We start from the raw sequence: 26,125 nt of genomic DNA, 5'->3' as shown, positions 1-26,125 counted from the left end.
TCAACTATGAAGAACAGTCTAGCTCTATTTGAAAAATACTTTGAAAAGCCTTGGTGAAAAGTTTCCACCAAATCTAGAAACAAATGGATTATAAAACAGAATTAGAACAGTTATGAGAGAACTCTTAAAAATTACATTAGCTGCAAGAAACTTTTCATAAATATCTTTATAAGCAGTACTGTCTGGTCAGATTTATTTTCACGTGGATATTAAAACAAGCTGTTGCCATAAGTGGGCTCTCTGTTCGGATCCTTTATTCTGCCTTAGATGTGCTTTATTCTCTTCCCCACCCTTGCTTTACCCTTCTCCTGTTCCCTCAAAATGCCACCCACCCAAAAAAACCCAGTCCAACCCTGTTTCCTGAATTCTGAATGCCTCCCCGTCACAAGCAAGGCTTCATTACACACTGTATTTGACACTTTCATCACTCTTAGTAATTGTGCAACGTGTTCTAGCTATTTGTGAGCACATTTATTTTCCCCTATAGATTGTAAACATCTGAAGAACGGAATGAACCCGGGAGTCATGTAAACACTCACGTATTATTTGTGACAATGGCTGTAACAGTCAACATTTGAAGGGCATACACCTTGACCATTTTGAGATTGAAATAACTTTCTAGGAATATTGGAGACCTGGCATTTCTGGACTTTCAACAGCCTGCCCCCTTTTAAAGTAGTGAGGAGGCCACTCTTTCATTGTAAAGCTCTGCCCAGACCTCTCCAATGCACGTCGTGTGGATGCCAAGTGCACGTGCGTGTGCGCCTGAGTGCGCGCGTGCACGCGTGCAGCGGGAGGCAGCCTGGGCGCCGGGCTTGGAGGGAGAAAACGCGCGGATCGGCCTCCAGGCTGCTTCCATCCTTGCGCCTGGCGTCTCCATCGGTTGGGCGTTGAGGCTTATTTTGTGGAAGGTGCTGCTGGGCTCTTCGGAGGGGAAGGCAACCTCCTTCCAGCACAGAGGACTGAGGAGAGGTGAGGGCGCTTTGGAGCGTGGGCATGTCACCCGAAAATCCATCCTGTACCTGCGAATTAAAGATGAGCCGATCGGGGGCAATTTCCAGCGCGCAGCCCGGACCCGGCTGGGGTCCGCGGGCGCTGAGGCCGGAGGGGCCGCCGGCTCGGGGACGCAACAGGGTTTGGGAGAAGGGAGGGAAAGGAGGGCCGCTTGGCGGGCTTTGCTTTTGATTCCGGCAGAGGCCGAGCCAGATTGCGAACGCGAAGCCAACCGGAGCGCTCCTCGCGCTAATTGGAAGGGGAAGGGAGTGACTCGAATTACACCAGCGCGACCTTCCCTGCCGGTAACTGCTAACTTGTAGCTTTAAAAGGAAGTGACATGAGTGGGGAGAGACGTCAGCTGAGGACCACTTTTTTTTTTTCCTTCCCGAAGGGTCCACCCCATGGGTGGAGTCTCGCTTTTTCTCCCCGCTGTTGGCTGACTTACAGCCCCATAAACTAGTGGCGATCTGCGCCCGGCGGCTCCGTCTCAGGTTCTGGTCGCCCAGTCCATGTGCCCGGGGCTGCCAGGAAGGAGGTAGGTGCTGCTCGCGCGGGCCCGGCACCTTCGCTCTGGGTGCGGCCGCGGCCGCCTCGCGCCGCTGCCTCCCTTCTCCTCCGCCCGCCGGCCGTGCGGGCTCCGCGGGCTCCGCGGGCGGCGGGGCGGGCAGGGCGCGGCGGGGCGGGCGCGGCTGCTCCGCCGACCACCGCGGCTTTGTGCGCGGCGCCCGCGCCCCCGGTGCTGACTGCGAGCCGCTCTCCTCGGGCCAGCGTCCCCACGCGCCCACCGCGCCCGCGCCACGGCGTCTTCCCTGCCATCGATGAAGCTGGGGAGGATGTCTGTTACATGCTGCTCTCTTTTGTGTCATGCAACATGTTCTTCCGTCTCTGACGTTTCTATGGCAACCACAGAAATGCTACACGAAATGCAGCCCCGATGGAAATGGATTTATCTGTATTTCGTTTCTGGTTTGCGGCTTGCTGCGCTCGTCGCTGCTCGGGCTTGCGAGAATCCGGCGCGGCTTCGCGGCTACCCCTCCTCACTGGCATTTTGGTTTTTCCCCCGTCGCGGGAGGGATGGGGGAGGGGAGTTGTCAAGGAAACAGGCATTTGTAATTACCTCGTTATTTACCTAATGCTCGGCCTAGGCATTTCTCCATCATACCTAGGAATTAAAGAAGGAATACTTTGTTGTTTATGTAAGACTTCAGTGTCTGGTCTTTTTTTTAGGAAACCTAACACTTCCCAAGATGTGATACTGACCCTGTGACCAGGCTGAGGGGAAGTAACGCAAAATGCTTTAGGGGGGTGAGATCCTTGGAATAAAGTTTTAGAGAATGAGAATTCACATTGGTAAAATGGTACTGTGTGCCTGGCTTTGCCTGGAAGTCTCAGTATTTATCAGATGGGTCTTGGCTCCGGTCTGAACTTAGCGTGATATCGAAGCTCAACAAGTATGAGTACCAAATTAACTACCCGGTAGGAATCTCAATTTTCGTTTTTTGTGCCTTGTCCTTAGACGGAGTTCCCAGCTATTCACTCTCACCAAGGTGAGAGCTGATGGACTTTGTCTGTTTCAAAACTGTGGATCAACCCGTCTGTGCTTATTAGTCAACCACCCTCAGCTGGAAAAGAAGTATCTTGAGAGAAGGCAGAGAGTGCGTGTGTGTTTGAGGAACTGTGAAGATGGCAGAACGGGGGCAAATCAAAAGTCTTAAGTTAAAACTATTAATACTAAATCTTCTGAATGTTCTCCATGGGGAGAAAAAAATTGATGTTCAGAAAAAAGCATGAAATGAGAGGAAATGATTATCTACCTAGGAATAAGCAAAGTTGAATATAATTAGAATCAAATAACACATCTCTTCAAAAGATATAGTCCCAATGGGCCTATTAGCGGGTACGAGTTAAACTGATGCTTTTATTCAGTGCATCTAAAGAAATGTTTGTTGATGGACACTGTTCTTTTCATGGGCATCCCAGATTACCAAATTAGCCTTTATAAGATGGATCAGTAGTAATCCCATCCTCGATTCTTAAAATTTTCTGTAATTTTGGTTAAGGTTTGTGAAGGTCATTCAGCCCTCACGATACCTTCCAGCTATTAAAGCCAAAAACATTACTTAGAAACCTCGGAGTAACCCTGCCCTGTAGAAGCAGGAAGAAGAAGTGGTTTCACAAGGTTTTGTTCCCTGAGCTCCTCATCTAGATGCGCTACCATCAATGTCTTATAAAACTTACTATGATGTAAGACGTCTTAAGTATTTCAGATACAAAAGTTATCTGAAAATGGGGGTTAAATAGCATGCACAAAACTAGAGCTAAATGGAGTAAGGGGAACAATTTAAAGGACATAAAACGTAGGAAAGTATTACTAAAAAGAGTGTGACACATTCTGGAAAGCCCATGTTAGTACACATAGAGAAATGGTTGCATTGTAGGTTTTGATGTTTGCAAAGAGTCCTGAAGGCAGTCATGCTCAGTTCCTGTTTTTCCAGCCTGAAAATTGTCCTCAAGGATGTAGATTTACCACATGACCTTCCAAAGCAGCCTGACAGTGTGTTAGAGAACGTCTGCGGTAGGGGTACTCTTGAGTTTCCAGACCCAGGAATTTCACAACGAAAACCCTAATGGAATGGAATTTAAAGGAAAAGTAGCAAGCATCTTTTGGAAGAAAGAAAGAAAGAAAGGAAGGAAGGAAGGAAGCAAACAAACAAAAACCACTTTCTGACATCCAGATCCTGAGTAGAGGTTAAAACAGTCAGTAGCCTTGACCTGGGGGAGGAATTTGGTGCTATGAATGTAGAGTGACTGTAGGGTCCCATGAAAGAGGCTGACTAGAGGTAATACCAAGGAAGTCACTTCTAGAGTGACAATCATCATTGTATTGGGATTTCACTGTCTGTGAGGCTCTGAACTGGGTGCTGTGAAGCTGGCGAAGAAGGTAGCAGTTGTAGCCTGTGCTCTCAACTTTAAAGTCCTCCAAACAGGTGGCAAAATGTGTGATGAGCACACAGCTGGGGAGGAGGTGAGAGCAAGTGAAGGGGGTGTGGAAGGGGGATGCAGTTAATGTGAGACGAATACTAGCAGGAAGGACTTGAAGATGACATTGAGGTTTTGGAGGAGAGGAGGCAGATGATTGAAAGGGAGAAGGTGAGGGTGTTCCAGATAACAGAGATGGATGGTAAGAAATGGATCTTGGTTCAGGGTTCTTACTATAAGCAGGGAGAAGTTAGTCTTTAATGTAGAATAGAGCAGGTATACTCTGTACTGGCTGAAAGAATAAGAAGTAGATATAAAGGACAGAATTTTCTTACAAATCGGGACAAGAAAGGCTGTTAGAAGAATAGGAAGTAGAATCCTTTCTCATCCAATAATTTTTTAGCTGAAGCTCAAAAACTAAAGGCCGGACTTAAACCCAACTTTAAACAAGTAAGAAATTGAGGGAGAGGGAACCCCAAACGCACTCACAATATCATCCTAATAATTCTTACCATTGCCTTTGAATTGTGGGGTGCTCAGATGAGGGTGTGATAAACATAATACACTTTGTGTGATCTGCTCTATTCTGAAAAGGAGATCTGATGGGTATAGGAAGAAGCTCAATTCACATTTCTGCATGGTTTTTGACATCTAAATATTTGGAGAAACATATGTGATCAAGCCTGGCTTAATAATCATCTAACATCAAGCAGAGCCTGGGTAACTAATTCATTGGTCTTTGTCTAAGACAGTGAATCAGTTTAGTACGTAAGTGTTGGAGCTCTGAAATCTGGCTTCACGTATGGGTTGGAGAAGGTCTACAATCACTGCCAAGGCTGTGTGAAAAAGGGGAAGTTTAAAGCAAATCGTTCTTTCAACAAATACTTCTTGTGTATCTATTATGTGTCAGGGTATGGATGCAACTGTGAGCAAAACAAGATACAGTTTCAGTAGTTACAGATTTCAAATATCTGAAGGGTTTTCAAGGAAGATCCTGTGACTGGCTGATTTCCATTTTTTTCCTAATGACTGAATAAGAGGAAATGTCTTAAAATAGGAGCAATTTTTGTTGAACATTATCTAACCTGTCCTCTTCCAAGATACACTCTTGCTTCACAAAGATTTCCTACCTGTTTCATTTTTGTCTTTATTTTGTTCCTTCAGTCTGGTTTGCTGTACTTTTTCCTTTGACTGTAAGTCCTACCTTTTGTTACCATCCATTCATTCATTCATAGAGGCACACATTCATCTGTCATCCATCCATCCATCCATTTATTCATTTATTCAAAAGTAATGTTGATACCATGTGTCAGGCACTATATATTATGGATATAGCAATAATAGGAAACCAGTTCTGCCCTAAACAAGCTCAGGAACTAACAGGGAAACGTGGAAGCAGCCCCTTTAACCAGGGCACATTACTTTGGATCCAGGTGTTGATTGGCTGTGACATTGGGTGCGTATTTCACTGAACGGTTTTCTACGTAGCCTGTGCTGGGCAGGCGCGGAGTAAGTGGTTAGCTGTTGACTGTGGTCTGTCTCATAATTTTCTTGTATCTTCCATGTTGGTTGAGCATAAGGATGGTAAACGCTTGTTAATTAAGTAAATGGGAAGAAGTGGGGTTTGTGACCCTGGAGATAAAGCAGGATAGAAGGCTTGCGTGTCCTCTTTCTGAAAGAACAAGCTGAGTGAGATCGTCTCTCATGGGTCACCTCGTAGAGAGTTACTTATAGACTTCCAGGGGACTATAGCTCCCCCCAGATGGGCTCAAAGTATAGCATTTTAAAAAGGAACCCCCTCCTACTGCATCAAATATATGCCCATTGGGTTACTGAATACCGTCATGTCCTTCAGAACTTATTCCCCATGACACGTTGCAAGTCTGTGTCTTGTTCTGACAAAAGCAAGTGGGTTTCAATCCCTCACAGCTTTCAACCCTCTTGTATAGGAATAGCAGTTCACCAGAAACTCACGGAGAATCTAAATACCCAGCATAAAGAGTGTTAGGACCTTGTTGCAGTACTTTCTCTTTGTGTTTCCTAATGTCATGAAGCTCCTCTAGTAGAATTGTTTCCCCACTTAATTTCCCCCTATTTATTGCTATATCCATAATATATGGTGCCTGAGACATGGTACTCAATACTATTTGTTGAATAAATGGATGGATGGATGACAGATGGGTGTGTGCATATATGAGTGAATTGATGAATGGATGGTGACTGAAAGGGAGGACTTAGGGTTAAAGGAAGAAGTAGAGCAATCCAGATTGGAGGAGCAAAATAAAGACAAAAGTGAAACAGGTAGGCAGTCTGCCAAAGAGCAAGAGTGCACCTTGGAAAGGAACACAATGCTAGTAGAGTGGTTTTCCCCACGTCAGCCTAAACATTTTAAGGGCAACAAGACAAAGTTCATCTGGAAAACCACACTCCTCTGCTTGGCTGACCTTGGGAGAAAATGGGAGAAAACGTTTAGCAAGTTATCCTTTTTTTTTTTATTTTAATCTTAGATGAGATCAGCATGAAGTTGTTCCCACTAACTCGCTTGGCACAGATCTGTCCCCTCTGCTTGGGTTAGACGTAATAGCTATTTCATGGTCATTTCTACGTAGTATCCTGCAAGAGAAGAGGTGCATTTTGAACTTCATGGGATTTTGACGCTAGACACAGAAATTCCTGCAGGATGTGATTCCTCAGTCTGGAAGAAACGTGCAGAGGCCATTGGAGACCCTGAGGTGACTGGCCTGTCTGTAGTATATATAAGCGTGATAATGCCCCACCTTTACTGAAGCTCCCTTGTGCCAGTACATACACATCACATGTATTAATTAATTTTATTGTCATAGCAAACCTAGCATGTAAAAACTATTATTTTATCACTTTCCATTTTACAGATAAAGATTACTGTGATTAAGCAACTCACCTAGGATCATAGTAAGTAGCAGAGCTGAGATGCGAACCCGACCACTGCCTGCCAGAAGCCTGGCTCTGGGCTACTACCCCTTCATCTCTTGCTGTGGTGTATTCCTTAGTCTGTCTCCATGGCCTGGTGCACAGCCTGGTACATAGCAGACACTGCAGTAATTTATTTTTTATTTAGAGACAGGGTCTCACTGTGTTGCCCAGGCTGGACTCAAACTCCTGGGCTAGCTCCCAGAGTAGCTGTGACTACAGGCTGCTACCACTGCGCCAAGCTAATATTTTTGAAATAATGAACAAATCTTCTACCACATAGACCTACCCCTTGCATGCCTTTCACCCTAGTTTTTAAGAGCTGCAGAGGTACTACATCAGAGAGTAGTATTTTAGAACTTGTAGAAAAACTAACAGCAGTGCTTATAAGATAAGCTACTATAGTTTTCAGGGAGTGTTGTTTTTCTTGTGGTTTAGCCAAAGATGTGAGATGTTGGGCGCAGGAAAAGGGCCATGTGGTTAAAATATGTGCGTGATGACGCACTGCATGTGTTACATTAAATGTGAGCTGTTCTCAACAGCAGTGTTTAATGCAGATCTCAACGGGATGGAACTCACTGAGGATCTTGCTCTTAAGGGTACCTGTGGCGCTGCTCTTAGTTCCTAGGCTGTGGGTGGGAGGAGTCAGAAGCTTTCGTTTCTTTTGTTGACTTTCAACAAATCCATCACTGAATTTAAAGGCAGATCATTCTCTGAAAAAGACTGCCAGTGCTTATCTCAGACAAACTTTGAAATGCGAATGAGGAGAAGGGAATTGATCCAGGAGTGAAATCTGGTCTCTTGCCCATCTCCATGGGCTCCTCGTGAGCTGTCAGTTCTCCGCGGGCAGAGGTTAACCGAGGTGGATGAAATTTTAAAGAAATCTCTGCCCCTATCAAGCACCTCTCCTTCCCAGGATGCTGTAGCTATCAGCACACAATTGATTGCATCCTCGAAAATGGCCGCGATCCCAGGTGTAAGTCCTACAGCTCTTTCCTCCTCTTTCCCTTCTTTCCGGCTGTGGGGAGGCCAGAACGGAAGGAGGGATGAGGCGCCTCTTTTGCCAGCCATGCGTGGAGCTAGCGTGGAGCCAGCTGGCTCGGCACCCCCGGGCGCCCACATCCGTGCCCCTTGGCTCTGCTTTCCCAACGTTCTCCTTCCACCCATTCCACCTCACAGTCACTCTTTCCAGATGCAGGATTGCATCACATGACAATGATTCCTTTATGGTTTTAAATGCACTGGGTGCTCACTGATGTCATGGGTTTTAATTGCATCATTTGTAGCACAGTGCAGAGTGCCTGGCATTGAGTGTGTGCTGTGTCTTGGAGATACACAGAAGTCGGGCAATCAGGTTTGCCTAATCTGCTGGCCTCCCAGCCAGGTCCTCCCAAGGTGACATTCCTTTAGGGCAAAGTTTCTCAATCTCCTATGTCATTGTTGACATTTTGGGCCATGTACTTCTTTTTCGTGGGGGCTGCCCTGTGCAGTACGGATGTTTAGCAGCATTCCTGGCCTTGCCCATTACATGCCAGTAGGAGTCCCCCCACCCCGAGTTGTGACTGTTCCAGAAGTTGCCAGCTATGCCCCGGAAGGACAAAATCACCTGGAGTTGAGAATCACTGGTCTAGGGAAGTCCCACACCGGACTCAGCTGTTCTGATGGCCCCTCCCACGCCCACATGTGCCCGCTGAGCCGCTGGCCTGATCTCGGGGGAACCGCCTCCCTGCGGCGAACAGGTGAACACAGGTAAGGGAGGAGTTGAGAGAGTTGCTTGCTTTATAGTCCTCACTCTCACCTGCTGATTTAATTCCCCATTTCCTCCACCTTCACAATGAGTGAATGCGTCCCGCCCAGGCCTCAGGAGCTTTAAATTTGCCTCCTAGAGCCCCCCCACCCCCGCCCAGCTGTTGATACTCAGGCCTTTCCCTCCCCTCCCTCCATGGCGTCCCTGGCGTTTCTCACTCGCTGGAGGGGTCGCCTTCCCCAATTTCCCCAAACCAGCGCCCTGCTCTCTTCAGGTAAGGCCTCCGCTCCCCAGCCCTGCAGGTCCTCAGCCTTCCAAATTCAGTCCCTGGGGCCCTCAGGGTTCCATATCCAGCCCTGAGGGCCCTTGGGGTTCCAAATCCAGCCCTGAGGGCCCTTGGGGTTCCATATCCAGCCCTGGGGGGGCCCTCGGGTTCCATATCCAGTCCTGGGGGGCCCTCCGGTTCCAAATCCAGCCCTGGGGGGCCCTCGGGGTTCCATATCCAGCCCTGGGAGGCCCTCAGGTTCCAAATCCAGCCCTGGGGGGCCCTCGGGGTTCCATATCCAGCCCTGGGGGGCCCTCAGGTTCCAAATCCAGCCCTGGGGGGCCCTCCGGGTTCCATACCCAGCCCTGGGAGGCCCTCAGGTTCCATATCCAGCTCTGGGGGGCCCTCAGGTTCCATATCCAGCCCTGGGGGGCCCTCGGGTTTCCATATCCAGCCCTGGTGGGCCCTCGGGGTTCCAAATCCAGCCCTGGGGGGCCCTCGGGGTTCCATATCCAGCCCTGGGGGGCCCTTGGGTTCCAAATCCAGCCCTGGGGGGCCCTCACGGTTCCATAACCACGTTGTCCCTTCCAGGACTTCAAAGATTGATGGGTGTGGGGGAGTCTGTTATTCCAACTTCCCACACAAATCCAGAATCCTCCCGTAGCATTTTTACTGAACCCTTGTGTTCTGCCAACCATTCGCCTGGTGCTGGGTGTACAAAGATGAACCAGACACAGCCATGGCCTTGCGGGGCCTGCTGCCTGGAGGGCGAGACAGAAACCTAACTGGATCGTCTGTGTGGAGCAGAGCGCTGCGGGGCACGGCAAGGGGACCCTGCCTGGCCTTGCCCAGGCTGGGGCTTTGGAAATGTTTCTGGCGGGGAATGACCCTGCTTTAGGTCTGGGAGGCCGAGCACTGGTGCCTGTGTGCTCGCTCTTACTGGAGGCTGGAGATGCGAGGCCTAGCGGATGGTGAGAGGCGGGGGCAGGACTTGGCAGAGTGAGCCGGCCAGGCTGGCCCCAGGAGGTGACAGCTGAGGGTCCTCGCCAGGCCTGGGCGGGGAGGTGCAGCTCTGAGAATCCAGCAGAATTTGGCAACTGGCTTTACAGAAGGCCTCTCTGGCACTCTGGGATAGTGAATACAGGAAAAAACTATTTTTCTGTGATATTCTTCCCAAATGGGCACTTAACCATATTCTGCTTAGTAATGTGGTCATTTATGCACTTTAATACTCAGCATCCTTTATGCAGCACTTCCTACCAGTTGCGGGCTCTGTGTAGCACATCTCATTCAGTCTTGCTCCAGCCCTGAGGGTTGTGAATTATTTTCTCTAATCTGATTTGAACCTGAAGCACAGAGAGGTTAACTAACTTTCCCAAAGTCACAGAGCCAGGAATACCTGAGCGCACACCGTGGCTTTGCTCTGTACAGAATTGTTGGGCAATCACATACACTTGTGATGTATATTCTTGCTTTTCCTGAAATCTCTCTGAATTTTCTCTTAGGGTGAAAAGACTTCCCATTGTTTTAATATGTGCAGAAATTTCCCATCTTGACTCCCCTTGAATCATGTGGAAATTTAACAAGTTTCCGGAAATCCTAATTTGGCCTCCATCTCTGGAGTTGCGATAGGGTTAAAGTTGGAGAGGAGGTGAGGAGAGAGGACCATAGAGATTTCTTAAAGCATGCTTGATTCTTTTAATTATTCATAGTCATTCCAACTTTTGCTGTGTTAGGACTGACCTCCGTCTTCACAAAGGGCTGAACCATTGTTTGTCTTTAAGACAGCCTGGCCTTCGGCAGGTGCCTGGCTCTGCTCCCCAGAGAATACCGCCTTCCTCAAACCCGTGCTTTGTATAATGGGGTCCAGCTGTGTCCTGGGGCTGCAGAGCAGGCCTTGAGCTGCCTTTTCCTGATATTGGTTCTGCCTTGTGACACAGCGTCCCCATGTGTCCCAGCGGGAGGAGGAGTCGATGTGGCCTCAGCAGGCAGGAGAGTCCTTTAGTGAGAACCTGGAGACACGGCCCCTCCTTCCCTAGCGGCTCTCCCTGAGCAGCAATGTAGCCTGGGGGCCTTTGGGGACTGGGAGTGGCAGTGTGGCCTGCAGAGGAACAGGGCTGGGACACAGCCCAGGCCACCTCCTTGCCTTCTGTGGGCCCTCGATTCGCCGGGACCCAGGGCTCGCTCCCTCTCGTGTGTGTTCTGGCTCTGGGAGCTGGCCTGGCACATCCTCTGCCCCAGCGCGTGTGGCCATTGTTTCCTGGCCTGGGCAGCGGGAAGTCTAGGGTCGATGCCAACTTCTTAGCCAGTCACCTCACCCTGGGGCTGTTTTGTGGTGTGCCGGGGCCTCCAGAGTACAGAATGAATGCAACCGCCTCGCTCCAGCATCCATTTTGCTGAAAGATCCAAGGGAAGAGACCTTTTCAAAAATTAAAACAAACGGGGTTATGCTGTGACATAACATACAAAGTTTATGTGACATTGTAGACAACATCTCGGAGCATTAGGGTATTTGGACAACTCTAGGATAAGCTATAGACCCCTCACGGTCAGAGCCTCCCCTGCTGAAGGGAGTGTTTCTGTAGAAGTTTTTGAGAAGAAAGAGCTGCATGATCTGTAAGTAACTCTAAGGGGAAGGGTGGCTTCGAGGTCCTGCCCTCCCACCGTCCGTCCCCACGTGGTGAATCCAAGTGTTGGGGGTGGGGGGCATGCGCAAGTCTCCCCAAGATCGTGCCTGCTTTTGCTATTTTTCCTTCCCCGTCTCTCTTCTCCTGGTGGTACCATTGATGGAGGGTTGCTGGGGTCTCTGTTTGTCCCTCGGCCTTCTCCTACCTCCTTAGGAATGATCCCTTCTCGGGTTTGCCCCGGGCTGGCTCTGCTCTCTCTGATCCCTCCTCCTCTCCCTGTGCCCTGGGGTCTCCTCGGCGAGGAGCTGCTGCCTTAGCTCTCCTGCCCGTCTTCTCCCGACGCCTCCCACCACTGTTCCGTGGAAAGTTACCCTCGTGTTCTCATAAAGGCTTCTCTGACGTGGGGTTGTCTTTTGCAATCTGAACAAAACACGCATGTGAAATTTGCCAGTTCAAGTCCTAACAAGCCCCACTACAGGCAGCCATCCCTACAAGGGTCCCGCACTCCCAGGGGGACTGACGAATAACAGAACCTAAACCTGCTGTGGGAAGTGGGAAGTGTGGGTGGAACTTTTTGTAACAGACGGAAGAGGAGAACCCAGCATCCAACTGCCCCAATGAACCACTTTTTTCCCCTTTACGGTAAGACGTTGGCACAGAAAATCTGAGCTGTGCTCTTTGCCCAGGGACAAGCAAACCAAGTTTTATTTGAAATACTGGAGAATAATGAAGGATGGTGGGCTTGTTTTGTGTGTGTGTGTGTGTGTGTGTATGCTCTTTTTAAAACCATGCTATTAAGCATGAATATGAGATGACACTTGACCCAACATTTCACAGAAATCGTCTGGAAATGGAAATAGTGCTGTCAGATTATTTAGGTGCTGTGAGATCGGCACATAAGTGTGACTTTCTATTCCAATGAAATTCATTTTAGAGTATGCATGTGCTGCAGGGCAGAGGGATGGGCATTATGGGGCGGGGCCTGCTGAAAGTAGGAAAAGAGACTCTCTGACCACAGAAGTTCATCGTCTGATTCCAGTTAAGCTAAGTATGCTAAAATATATCATCCCTTTAGGAGCTGGTATCCTCCACATCTGGGGGGACAGACTCAACCAAGTGGAACGTAGCCCCAAATCTGAAGTATGAAGTGAGCAAAATTATTGTTAAATGCCTATGTACTTTTTTAGGCTTGATTTTACCCTGAACCTGTGTATGCAGCTAAATGCTAAAATTACTGACTTAAGCTTGGTTGTCTACTTCCCCAGTAAATAGTGGGAAAGCAGTGATCTATAGCAAGGAAGGAGGAGAAAGAACAGTCAATGAAAAGACTGGTGGTCACAGATTCCAGCAGGAGGAGGGTCCTGAATTGTCCATCCGGCTCTGCTTACTAAGGCAGGAAAGTCCGAATGACACTTGGAAAGGTCACCATCAAAACCAAGTTTTGTTTCCTTTATCATTTGGTAATTTAAGTTACAAATTTTAGCTTTCCAGACAATTCTTTCATTCAAAATACTTTGTTCCTGCACTCACACAGGAGGAAGGAGATGGCTGTGGGTGACAGTCCAGGTGGGCTGGCGGCCGCCCCTGCGGTAGCCTCCTTCCCAGGGAGCTGTGCTCTGAGCTGGCTTCAAAGCACAGAAGTGCAGTGTCTTGGAGCATCTATTCCCCGGTTAGTTCCTGACCGTGACTAAAAGGGAAGGAATGGGGAGGTCAACCACAGGAAGTAACAGTGAGCTAGACTGGAGCCGACCGAGGGAGGGTTTGGCAGCCTGAGTACTCGGGGTACTGGGAGGCACCCCTGGTGTGTGAAGGGTCGAAGCGGCTGGCGTGGGCTGCCCCTCGCTGCCCTCGCTCAGGTCTCGGCAGCAGAGTGTCACCTGTGCTCTCGCCCTCGCCTGCGTGAGAATCGCCTGCGAGCATTTTAAAACGACCTGCCTGGGCCCCACCTTGGACCAGCTGAGTCACATTCGTTGGTTTAGTTTTTGTTTTTATAAGTTTTCCAAGTGATTCTGATGAGATGGGAAGAGTGAAACTACAGGACGGAAGGAAGGTGGTTGGCGAGAAGGTGGTGACTTTGACAAAAGGGAAACCAGAGCCGGGACAAAGGCGTGGGTGGTGGCCGTGGTCATGGTGGTGGTGACAGCCACATTTAAGAGTACGTACCAAGCAAGGTTCTAGGAATAATCCTCCCGATAACCCCTGATGTGGTAGCAGTATCTCCATCTCACAGGCGAGGCCTCATCCCTGATTTTGTAATTTCCTAACACCTCTTAGATTTTCTTTTTTTTTTTTTTTTTTTTACTGGTTTGGTGGAAAGTTCTGGTAGAGTCTGGAATGCTCTATTGTCTCTGACCAACATAGATTCCTAGAAAAGAGGTAGAGTTAAATTGCAAGTTTTCCCACATCCAGCGTAGCTTGGTAACGTTACATGATTAGCAGAATGGAGGAAGGTGAGATGTCCGCCCTTCTGAACTAATTGGCTAATGACGATGCCTCCATCTGAAGGCGGCGGAGCAGCTGTGTCCTGTGTCAGGCGGTCACGCTACTAATGAGCCACAGCCGGGCGTTTCTCTGGAACAGTGTGGTGGACGTGACCAACCATTCAGCTCATCATTTTGTGAATATTCATTAACCGTCGTGGGTACAATGATGAAACACACAGCTCCGAAGGAGTCCAGCCTCGTGGGAAGGCAGGTACACAGGAAGGGAGGTGACATTGGTCGGTGTCACACGGCCTAGGTACTGTGCTGAGAGTCTTCTGTGTCATTTCATCACACGATGGTTAAATTCTATGACAGTGAACTTAGCAGTCAATATGGAAAGGGTCGTGAGAAGTCGGGGAGGCAGGAAGATGGTGCAGACTCCAGCAGGGTTTGGGGGGGAAAGGCATTTGGCGAGTCAGCAATGGGAGAAAGGTGGGGGGAGGGCCTCGGGCAGGTGGGACGGGGCGCGTGGGCTCAGGGCAGGACAGCGAGCCCTGCCTGGGACGTTCCAGGAGTTAAGGCTCAGGGAGGTGTGTGCTCCTGCCTGAGACTCTCCTGACGTCCGCCCCGCCCCGTGCAGCCAGGTGCCCTAAGCCTCGCTGCTTGTTTTCAAAACACGCTGCACGTTCCCGGGGAGTGGCAGGTGGTCTTCGACTTGGAATTTGAATTTCTTATTGTGCTTTCCTGTGGTGGAGCAAGCTCCTTGGGAGTGTCCATTCCCCACGGGGGCACATTGATAAATGCCTGTTGAAGGAAAGAAAGGCGTCTCCTGAGGAAGGGGCCAGGAGAAGGTGGACACCCCCGCTTGTGGTGGGAGCGGTGGCCTGTCCCTCATCCTGGCAGCTCAGCTGAAGCCTGAACTGCATCAGGGTCACAAACCGCCTGGATGGTGCTGTTGGGGGTTTGTGAAAGTGGTGTGCAGCTCGGTGCCAATGTATCCCCAGCCCCAGGGTGTGCAGCCAAGTGTGTGCAAGTGCCAGCCCAGCACGGCTCTGTACAGGCTGACAGTGGGTACAAGAAACAGGGTGCAATTCACCAGTGAATTCGCCATGTGCCTGTGGTTTAGCTGACCCGTACGTTCAACTGAGCTAGCTGCTGACATGTTTTTAAACGATGGACCCTTTTTCATATTACTCTTGTATACTTTCTGGTGATTGTTAAATGTCTCACTGAGTTGGACAGAGCTGAGGAGTTGCCTCATTGGTAAGGTCAGGGCACTGTTGAGCCAGGGTGACTTTATGTGGGTGTGCACTGTGCCATCACCCAGGGACCTGTACTTGGGGTAATCTCTGCTCTTGCTGTTTTGAAATTCTGAAAAGTTTGAGAAAAGGGAGGCCCATGTTCTTATTTTGACCAGGGCCTGAACACTGTGCAGCCCGCCCTGCATGGAGTCTAGAGCTGGTTGAATTTTCACGCCCACCAGCCAGATTACTGTAACTTCAGTCCTCCCCCAGCTCCGGATAGCTGTGCAAAGCAGGACGGCATGAGACAGGGTGTCTCCCAAAAACAAGTCCATGATCAACAGCAGCCCAGCAACTCGGAGTGTGCGCACTCCCGCAGCCAGGATCCTGGTAGTGTCATCTCTGTGTAGACGGGATGGATGCGTTGCTGTTAAGTTTGAGGGGTCCAGAGATCCTTTATGCAGCTCTGTGACGGGAGCTGACGATGATGTGTTGCTGACCGGAACGCGACTAAAACAGATTTTACATGTTCTCCCCATAGAAGAATAAGTTTGTGAGGTGGTGGATATGTTAACTGTTTGATTATCATTTCACAGTATATACATATATCAAAACATCATGTTGTAGACCATCAACATATACAATTTTATTTGTCAATTAAAAAATAATTAGTTTTAAAAGCTCGCGAAACAGTCCCCAAGTTCTTCACATCTAGCCGTGTGATTAGACTTTCAACCAAATCTTTCTACACGTAGCCTGAGAATGTCTCTCTGTGGACAGTGTTTCTATGGGCCTTTTTGGGAAATATTAATCAGAACCACCTCCCATCATGTAAGGTGCCTAATTCCACACCTGCCGTTTCCCCAAGAGAACTCTTCTCGCCTCTGATGACTGAGAGAGTGGTGCTCTCTTGTGTCAATTTAATTGTATTTTTTTTTCTTTCTGTATTTTGGCTGTCTTTGTGATTCCAGACATGAATAAAAATATACTTTTCAGAATTTCCACCAACAGCATCAAGTTTAATATTCGGAGAAGATAACTTTTTAAGAAACAAAATTCTAACCAGGGTTGTTAGATACTTTGAGGTACTTGGAGCATCTGCCCACCCTGTTTGCAGGGAATTTGTTTTCAAATCGCAAAGGATGGAACACTGTGGAGCTGGAATTGCTGCCGTTTTGAGTTACTCCAGCGATTGCGGCCGAGGCAAGGCGCTTTTTAAGGATGAGAACGAACTTACAGTTTTCATCTGTGAACTGCCATTCTCAGTCTTTGGGATCTAATGGGGAAAGAAATATGACTGGAGACAAATAAAATTCCCTGTTCTCAAAAGTTGGGAAGTGTAAATGCTAGAACCTTTATATGCAGGAGTTTGTTCCTCCCAGGTATTTCAGTTTAGGAGGTAATGAGTGATCACGTGAAGCCAGCATGTGTCCATCAGAACTATGGTGAATCATGCTGAGTTAGCCTAACTGATTTCATTGGTACCCTTATTGGGTGAGTCAGCTGAGAAAATGCAGAGCAAGGGTGTTACTGGTAAGTACAAATCCGACAGACAGGTGCACCATAACACCCTTGTGTGTGTGATGGGGAACAGGGGTTGCGGGCCAGGTGGGCGCATAGCTGATGGAACAAGACAGGCCTGTATTTACTTTGACATAAAAGAAGGGACTGATGCTCTTTGCCTTTTGTCTATTTCTCATCTCTTTCCCATTCTTTCTTGCCCACATTCCTTTCTGATTTCCATGAAGAAAATTAAATTGACTTACATTCAAACATCGCTCCTATTATTTTCTGATGTTGTGATTTCAACAGTTCTTGAAGTTTTTTTTTCCTTTCCGTTCATTCATTTAATTTTTTGATGGCTTTATTGAGGTATAATTTATATACCATAAAATTCACCCATTTAAAGTGTAAAGTTCAATGAGTTTTGGTAAATGTATACTAAGTGTGGCAAACTTGGTGTTGTATAACCATCACCAAAATCCAGTTTAGAACCCTTGTGTCACTCCAGAAATCCCCTTGTCCCCATGGAATTGGTCCTCGCTTGTACCTGTAGCCCAGACAATCAGCGATCCGCTTTCTTTCTCTATAATTCGGCCTTTTATAGGTCTTACATATCAGTGGATAATTCAATATGTATTGTTTTGTGGCTGGCTTCATTTATTTAGCATACTGTCTTTGAGGTCCATGTTGTGCTTGGATCAGTAGTTTGCTCCTTCGTATTACTGAGCAGTCATCCACGGTGTGGATATACCACGTCTTGTGTATTCATTCACCGGGTGATGGATATTTGGAATTTTTCAGCATTCATCTAATTTTAAGTTTACTACTTTTATTCCTGATCCGAACTACATGTTCGCAACAAGTGCCATTTCCCTTGCTGCTCTACCCCCACCCCCAACGTCCCATTGAGGGGATAGAAAGGTTCCCAATAAGGGCTTAAGGATGCACAAAGACAGTTGTCTCCGGTCCTTGCTGGCCAGGGTAGCAGGTCTGTGAGAAGAGAGCAAAAGTGTTTTAAATTTGATGCTGGAGGTTGACTTTTGGGAAAGTAGAAATTCTCCCAGACCTGAAACTGGAGAGAAGGGCACAGAAATTCTTTTTTTTCTTTTTTTTTCTTTTTTTTTTTTGAGACAGAGTCTCGCTTTGTTGCCCGGGCTAGAGTGAGTGCCGTGGCATCAGCCTAGCTCACAGCAACCTCAAACTCCTGGACTTAAGCGATCGTACTGCCTCAGCCTCCCGAGTAGCTGGGACTACAGGCATGCGCCACCATGCCGGGCTAATTTTTTCTATATATTTTTAGTTGTCCAGATAATTTATTTCTATTTTTAGTAAAGACGGGGTCTCGCTCAGGCTGGTCTTGAACTCCTGACCTCAAGCGATCCACCCGCCTCGGCCTCCCAGAGGGCTAGGATTACAGGCGTGAGCCACTGCGCCCGGCCTAGGGGACAGAAATTCTTGACTTCTGTCTCACAGGCTCATTTGTCTCCTACCTAGAATAGGTGACAATGTCAGCGTTGCCAACATGATGAACCCAATTTCTTTGCTTTCAATTATTTATCTCCCCACTGATTCCATTAATTAATGAAGCTTTTGGCAATCCACCAAATTTCATTCACGAACTCTTCTCTTTGGTGTCTGCTGGGGCAGGTGAGCCCACCTCCGTCTCTGCCTCCCCCAGCCTGCTCCAGGGAAGGTTTGTCAGCCCTGCTCTGCCCAGCTGTCGAAGGAAGCTAAATTCCTGGCACTAGTGTCATTTCTCTCACATATCTGAGCCCTGAAATTTCATCTGAATTTAATCACAGTCTGCTGCAGCAAATACGGTCACCTGTGACACACGCTAGGGAGCAGTGCTGATGAGAATGCGTGTCGGTGGAGTATTTAATCTCAGGTTTTCAGAAGCAGCCTTACGTGAGGGGAAAAAGTCTCTGATCCACTGAGGATTTTCTCTGGATCTTATGCATAAAGCCTAATTCTTCTAGATGGTGGCAGTAGCTGTAGCTGGCATGCATGCCGGTGGATGGCTTCCCTGTGCTCTTTTAGGCTACCTGAAAATCTTATGGTGTTAGCCAGTTCTTAACATCCTTAGGGTCAAGGGTGAGGTCCAGTCCGGCTTTTATTTGCAGCCTAGTCTCACAGAGACCATATCAGTTTAGGAGGGTCCGTTTTACTTCCCCAGAGTGCGGTCCTTGTGTGAACACCTTGCCCTGTGCCCTGGCTGAGGGCGGAGTGCCTTCTCCCTGCAGGCTGGACCTCGCTGAGTCGTCCTCTCTGCTCCGGGGACTCGCTCATTTCCTTCTTGCATGCCGTGACGTGTGGGCAGATTACTGTGTAAACTGAAAGCTGCTGTGTGTATCTTGTCTTCTGTGGGGCCGGTGTTTTTTTCCTTGTTTGTTTTTCAAAACAGCTTTATTAAGATATAATTTACATACTGTACGATTCACCCATTTAAAGTGTACAATTCAGTGGCTTTTAGCATATTCACAGTTGTGCAACCATCACCACTATCTAATTGCAGAATGTTTTCATCACCTCAAATAGAAACCCCTTACCCATCGGCTCACTCCCCACCCCCACCCCTCCACCCCAGACAACCGCTGGTCTGCTGTCTGTCTCCGTGGCTTGGCCTCTTCTGAGCCTTTCGTATAAATAGAATCATATAGTCTGTGGTCTTCTGTGACTGGTTTCTTTCACTTAATGTTTTTGAGGTTCATCCGTGTTGTCACCTGCCTCAGTAATTCATTATTCTTTGTGGCTGCGTACTATTCCATTTTATGGATATACTACATTGTGTTTATGTATCAGTCGATGAACATTTGGGCTGCGTCCACCTCTGTCTCTTATGAATAATGCTGCTATGAACACGAGTGTACAAGTTCTTGTGCGGACACGTGTTTTCATTTCTCTTGAGTAGATACTTGGAGTTGAGTTCCTGGGTCACATAGTAACTGTAATATCTGAGGAACTACAGCTGAGTGTTTTTAATTCCCTTCCCAAAATCTTGCCTGAGGCTAAGGAAGCAGGGATATTTTGTGTCTCAGCCTTTCAAATCCAAGGTTCTTTGCTGTTCAGACCTGTGACAAGTCGTTATTGTAGAATTAATGAAGGGGAACTTTAGGCATGCGATACCATAGGAACGAATGAAGTAACTGTCAGAAGGGCTGTTGGTCCGACCCGTAATCCTGCAGTGGTGATTTCACGGGCCCATTCGGCCTTAGCGTCTGTGCTCTAGGAGGGCCGTGGAAGGTGAGCTGGCTCTGCACTGCCCTCAGCATGGTAGGAACCGTTTGCTGGGCGCGCTCTGCAGTTGGAGGCCTTTTCTTAACATCGTTAGGGCGCTGGCTCTTTTGAGCCCAGGCATCGTATTTCCAGAGCTCTCCATTCTTGCCAGGATTTGCTTTCTTAGAAACTAGGAAGTCCCGTGGAGAGAATTATCTGAAACGAAAATGCACTTGCTCTTGGTATTGAATCCATTTTGTCTTCTCTCATTTGAGTCAGTATTTACTGATCTTTAAGAAATGAATTACTGTTCAAGTTAAGCTTAGATCCGAGGATTAAAGGAGTAAGTCGTATGTTGCCTTAGTAAACCTAAGGATTTGCTAAACCATGCTTCGTCCGCTGGAAAGGACTAAATGAAATGGTACGCTGAGGATTCGTATGAATATGTTTTTCCTCTACTCCCCGATACTTAGTTACCTCTTACTGTGAACAGAGGAAAGACGGGGAGGTAAGGACCGTAACCGTGAAAAAAGATAACCAGTGTTGCAAGTAGATGCTCCATAAATATTAGTTGAAAGAATTGTGTGTGTGTGTATACACATATAAATCACTTTACTTTTTTAGCATTTCTAATCAGTCATCCTATATCATTCCCTCAGTAGTTTTGTGAGTTAGGTTGATGGGAGTGACAGAGGAGGAAACTGAGGCTCAGAGAAAGTAGGAACCTGAACAGGTTAGTGACCAAACGAAACATGCCATAGAATTTCCCTAAACCTCCTTTTCCTTAGCTGTAAAATGGGTACACTAATAAATCAAAGAGCTTTTTCAATATCAAATGATATATATTAACATATGTAATCTGAAAAAGTGCACTGTAAAAGTTTGAGCTTTTCTTTAAATTTAAAGATGTTGATCAAGTGGCAAATACTTTTGGTAGAACGATTAGAAAATATAGGTAAGCATAAAAAAGAAAATGAATATTTCCCATTATTTCACCCAGAACAGCCACCTGGAGTGTTAACTGTTCAATCATTTTGAAAAGCAATTTGTCATTAATAATATATAGTAAAATTGGAGGTGTGCATGCCAGAATGATGCAGCAGTTCCAATTTACTGTGCATTATTGCATTGTCTATAACAGTGAAAACATTTGGAAATAACCTAAATGCCCATCAGTATGGGAATAGATTAGTTTTTGGTGTAGCCTTCTGAAAGAATACTCTTTTTGCAATTAAAATGAGTGAAATAAAATGTATAAAATTTTAAAAATACAATGTTGAATGTAGAAGGAAAATTACAAAAGGATTCAAACATTATGAATTGTTTGTGAATACATATACATATAGTAAAAGAATAAAAACATAGAAGGAAAAACACACCAATTTGAAATTAAGGGGTGGCTTCAATATCTATAATATCTTATTTTTTTAAAAATGAAGCAAACATGACTAGATGTCAGTTTGGTAAAACACATTATATGTTTTGTATATTTAAAATATTTCAGACATTTAAAAAAAGAAAATGTTTGATGATTACCATCCAGGCTACTTCCTCATTACAGAGATATACTATTTTTTTTTTTGTCTTATAAAGTTGGCTCATACTGTATTTGTTTCTGTTGACTCTAGATATTGTAAACATTTTTTCTGTCACTAAATACATAGTTGTTTTTCCTGGTCCTCCTAAGTCATTCTGTTCCAACTTTATTATATTCTCAGAGAAGAATGTTTAAAAGAAAAATTCCTGGGGCCTCTTTTTAAATTTTTATAATTATTCTCTATTTATTCATTTATGATATATTTGACAACTGAAGGAGCTCATACCCTAAAAGCGGAGGCAGAATTAAAATCGAGTCAAGACACACAGAATCCATTTGGTTTGTTAGGGAATTCCCCAAAGTTTGGGCATTCACAACATGAAACTTTTATTTACTTTTAGCAAAAATTATCAAACAGATGTCTGGTTGGAAAGAGGACTCTCCCATTCTCATTGCAAGAACCCAGGCGCTGACTGCCCTTTGGCTCCTCGGTTTCCCCATGTCCTGGTCTGGGGTGCTCCAGAGGAAAGTGGTCCAGGGACGTCTTGCGGCTGTGCCCTGCTGGCCCACTGCTCCAGGCATTCCTGTCCCGGAGTGTGGAAGGGTTTCCTGCCCTCATCTCTAACAAGTGATGTGTCCCTTTAAGAAATCTAAACTGCTGCCCCCTCTGCCTTTTTTCTGCTGAAGAAACCATCCTGTTGGTAGATTTGTAAACTACCGGAGCCAGCAATGCCCTTATGAGCATCCAGAGCACTTCTCCCATCTTGAGTGGGAAAAGTAAGTCCCGGGAAGGGAAGTGGCCTCAGCATCCCCTGGTGACCCTTGTTCCCACGTGAGAACACGTTGAGCTGCTCACAGAAGTCCTAAGGCACAGCTGCCCTGGGGCCTGTGGGCCTTTAACCAGTGCCCAGAAGCTGATCTGTAATGCAGGGTCCCATTCTGCCGCCTCTGGGAGAGGAGCTAGCTGCCAGGTGGCAGGGCCAGGAGCACAAGGCAAAGGGGGACAGCGCCCTTGGAGCTGGGGCACTGGGAGTTGAGCGGGCCCCTCCTCTGTCCCTGACTGCGTGAGTGAGGCCCTGGCTGTCGGCTTTCCCATCTATGAAACGGGCAGTTGGAGTCCTGAGCCCTTGCAGTTCATTTCACCTCTGTTTATCGGTATTTCACGTATGAAACTGCAGTACGAGTTCATGGGGTAGGGATAGGTCTTTCAGTAACTGCCTTGGATACAGCTGGTTAACTATTATTTGGAAATAAATCCCTTTAGATCCTCTCAGAGCATTGTAACCAAAAATAAATGTCCGATCAAATAGCTAAAAGTAAAATTAACTATAGAAAAAGACCTTACGTCATAATAATTTAAAGCTCCAATAAGCTAAAAATAAAAGCAAACAAACTGGAAAAATTGGTGGCTCTAAGTGGAATAGGTGAGATGTTACTCTATTTGATATACCAAGAGCTCATGCAAATCAATATGTAAAAGATAAATAAGCAATAAATAAAATAGAAAAGTCATGAAGGAAAAAGGAAAGGTTTAATAAAGGTTGAAAATATGCAGGTTCATGGCCCTTCAAAAATTCAGTTTAAAACAAATGAGACACAACTTTTAGTGTATGAAGAGCTAGTTTCATTTTTTCTGTTGTTTTTAAATAATTCTTATTGCTGACAAACATGTAGTGAAATGGGTATTTATATGTATTGCTGGTAAGAACGTAAATAGCTACAAACATTTTAAAAAGCAATTAGGCACTATTTACCAGGTACCTTCAAATGTTTGTTTCTGGGACCCAGAAATCCTGTTTCTGGAAATTTATTCTAAAGCACCCAAAATTCAGAAAAAACAAAAACACAAAATAATTCTATGCCCAGAATTGTTAACCACTGAATTATTTGTTCTTAAAAAACAAAAAGAAGCCTAATATATAATAACAAGTCAATAAGATAATGATTATGATATATCCAGTATAACTACTAGAAGGATATTTATATTCTAATAAGGAAATTGAATATGATCTCACTTTAACAGTTAAAAAAATGGGCATATAAAATTGAGTTAACATAAAATCTCAATTACCGTGTACTTTAAAAAAGCCTCTGCAATGGTTTTATCTAGCAACAGGAAAAACAAGCTTTGTGTATTCACCAAAGAATAGAAGAAAATAAACCAAAATATTGTTGGGGGCTGTTCTACATTTTGGAACTTTACAAACTGTTTATAATAAAATACTGTTATATGAGGGGGAAATTACCTTTCAAAAAATTCCTAACTTTGGGTAAATGGCTTACACAGTGAGTGTACTTTACTTTAACAGATTTATATTTTGATAGAAGATCCCTTGCTTTAAAAAAAAAGTCAACTCTGTGTTCCTCAACCAACATCTTAGTTCCCCCACAGGGGTTTAAATAGACAATTTGCTTTTATTTTAGTTGTTTTCATTCGTGTCAGTTTAATATAGCAGTCCCCAACCTTTTTGGCACCAGGGACCAGTTTCACTGAAGACAAATTTTCCACAGATGGGGGTGAGGGGAAGGCGGGGCTCAGGTGGGGAGGGGAGAGGCTGTAGATGAAGCTTCACTAGCCCCCTCCCCTCCGGGGGTTGGGGACCGCAGGTTTAATGTATGGATGGCCCCATGCAGTTTCAGTGTTGGTGGGAAGAAAACTGTGCTGCTTCCACAATGAGACAGTGTAGAGAGCAATCGTGGGGTTTATCTGCACGGATTTTGCAGGGAGGATAAATCGGTGGATCATCTGCCCCGTGCTTAACGTAATGGGAAAGAAACCTGGGATCTGTCAGTTCATGCTTTACTTTTGCAATGTTTTTGACAACTGAGAGTTACCAGTATGTGGATTAAATTAGGTCCTCCACAAATTCAAATGGAATCAGCGTTTATCGAGCATCTGTGTTTTCTGTAAGAGGTGTAGAGGGTGGGAGTCCACACAGAGCCAGGATATATCACTCAGTAAGCATTTTGGTTTATTGGGCATGGTACTTACCACTTAAAACTCGGAGAGGGGCTCGGTAGGGATCCCCTGTGCATGTGCTCAGTCTAATGTAATGTCATGTATAAAGCTATAACTTAAAGAGGGATCAATGAATTTTTAACTGAATGAATGGGTATCTCCACAGACAGCCTAATGAGTGAATAAACTTACCAATGCATGAATGAATGTATCCATGAATTAAAGAACCCTGTCCTGGGTTCTACTTAGAAACTGGAAAGAATCTCCCTGCTTCCCCGAGCATCTTTTGCTCCAGAGCTTGATGGCTGAAGGCAGACGAGAAAGGGAGAGAGTTTGCAGCTGCAGTTTGATCCCTGCTGTTCTTAATAAAACTCTTCGAGGAATAGCCAGTCCTTAATGATCCCCAGAGCACTGTTCACATCTGAGTACTTCAGTATTCCTGTGGCCATATTTCAGAGCTATCTGGAAACAAGGAGACTGTAAGTCAAACTTATTTTGGGCACTCACAGCCAGCAATTCTGTCTTCGATAAATGATTCATGTCAGAAAAGCATTTAAGTGCATTTGTTTTCTAGTAAGTCTCTCTTCAGGTCCATTATGCATGAATCAAGTTGGGGAAATTGCCTGGGCTCACTTGGCATCCTTTATGAAAATCAAAGAAATGAAAGATTTAAAATCTGGCCATATTGATCTCACACCTTCCCCACACCTTTTACCAGAAAACAGATTGGCTGCGACAGCATCTCCAAGAACTCAGGGGTCAAGGACACTTTGCAGACAGTGAGGAGCATAGAGAGGGACGCACCAGAGAGAAAAGAGCCTAGTTATTGGTGTCTGAGAAGAAAAAGAATGGCCACTTGCTGATTTCCCCCAAAGCTAGCGCCTCTGAGCTATCCCTCGCTGAATCACCCCACTTAAAGCGAGCTCCTGTGAGCAAGACCAGCCAGCAGAGTGTGTCCCGCAAGCTCTGCTCCTGACAAGCCCGCGGGATTTAATGCTATGTCAGTTTCCATGAAGCAGAAGTGCTACGGTTGAGGGCATGTGGACAAGTGGCCCCACTCCAGCTTCCTAAGCATCTGCCCTGCAGACCCCTGGCCTCACTGAGATCTCCCACCACCCTTGTGGGGTCGGTGTCATTATTCCCTGTTGACAGGTGAGGAAGCTGAGCAATCTAGAGGCTAAGTGACCAAGCTAATGAGAACACACATGAGTCGCTTCTGATCCTCTGACTCTAAATACTGGGTCCCTCCTCTTCATGTGTTTACTCAGTTGCTAGAGCAGTGGCAATTTCTAGGTTCCAAGAAGGTTTCTAGCCAAGTTGGCACAGGCCAGTGCAAAATAAGTTCCCAGCTGATTCCGTGCCTCCTAGCATGTGTTTGCACAAAGTTAGCTGTTTTTATAGAAGAGCTTCTCGTGCCCATGTGGTTTTGTTACCTTTAAGCTCGGGTTACTATCACTCCGCATCTTCCTGGCCTCATGAGACAGCCCATCTCTGACACTGGGAACCCCCTAGGCCTCGGGGTTTGGCCTGTTCGTCTGTGGCTGGTGATCTCCGCTGGTTAGGAGCTTTGCTCATGTGGCCAAAGACAGGGTTTCATCCTGTGCAAAATGGGGCAGTTGACCCAGATGGACTAGGGGGGCTGGGCCAGAATGAAGGGAGAGATATGTGCAACTTTACCAGCTT

At 46.4% G+C, this 26,125-nt stretch overlaps 1 protein-coding gene across 2 annotated transcripts in view; it reads left to right on the top strand.

Moving 5' to 3' along the window:
- The first annotated feature begins 923 nt into the window (after window positions 1-923).
- The window catches only part of AGPAT4 (1-acylglycerol-3-phosphate O-acyltransferase 4), a 97,949-nt gene continuing 72,747 nt past the window's right edge, over window positions 924-26,125 (top strand). The window contains exon 1 of one of the 2 annotated variants that reach the window (XM_045544704.1): window positions 924-972. The gene's annotated coding sequence lies outside the window, so the exon portion shown is untranslated. Of the gene's footprint in view, window positions 973-1,300; window positions 1,532-26,125 lie in introns of those variants that run through there. The other variant, XM_045544703.1, reaches the window with a different exon arrangement.

The sequence above is a fragment of the Lemur catta genome, chromosome 2 (genome assembly GCF_020740605.2).
Source record: "Lemur catta isolate mLemCat1 chromosome 2, mLemCat1.pri, whole genome shotgun sequence".
Classification (NCBI taxonomy): Eukaryota; Metazoa; Chordata; class Mammalia; order Primates; family Lemuridae; genus Lemur; species Lemur catta.
Note: the sequence above shows the minus strand (reverse complement) of the source record. Positions and strands in the feature narration are given on the sequence as shown.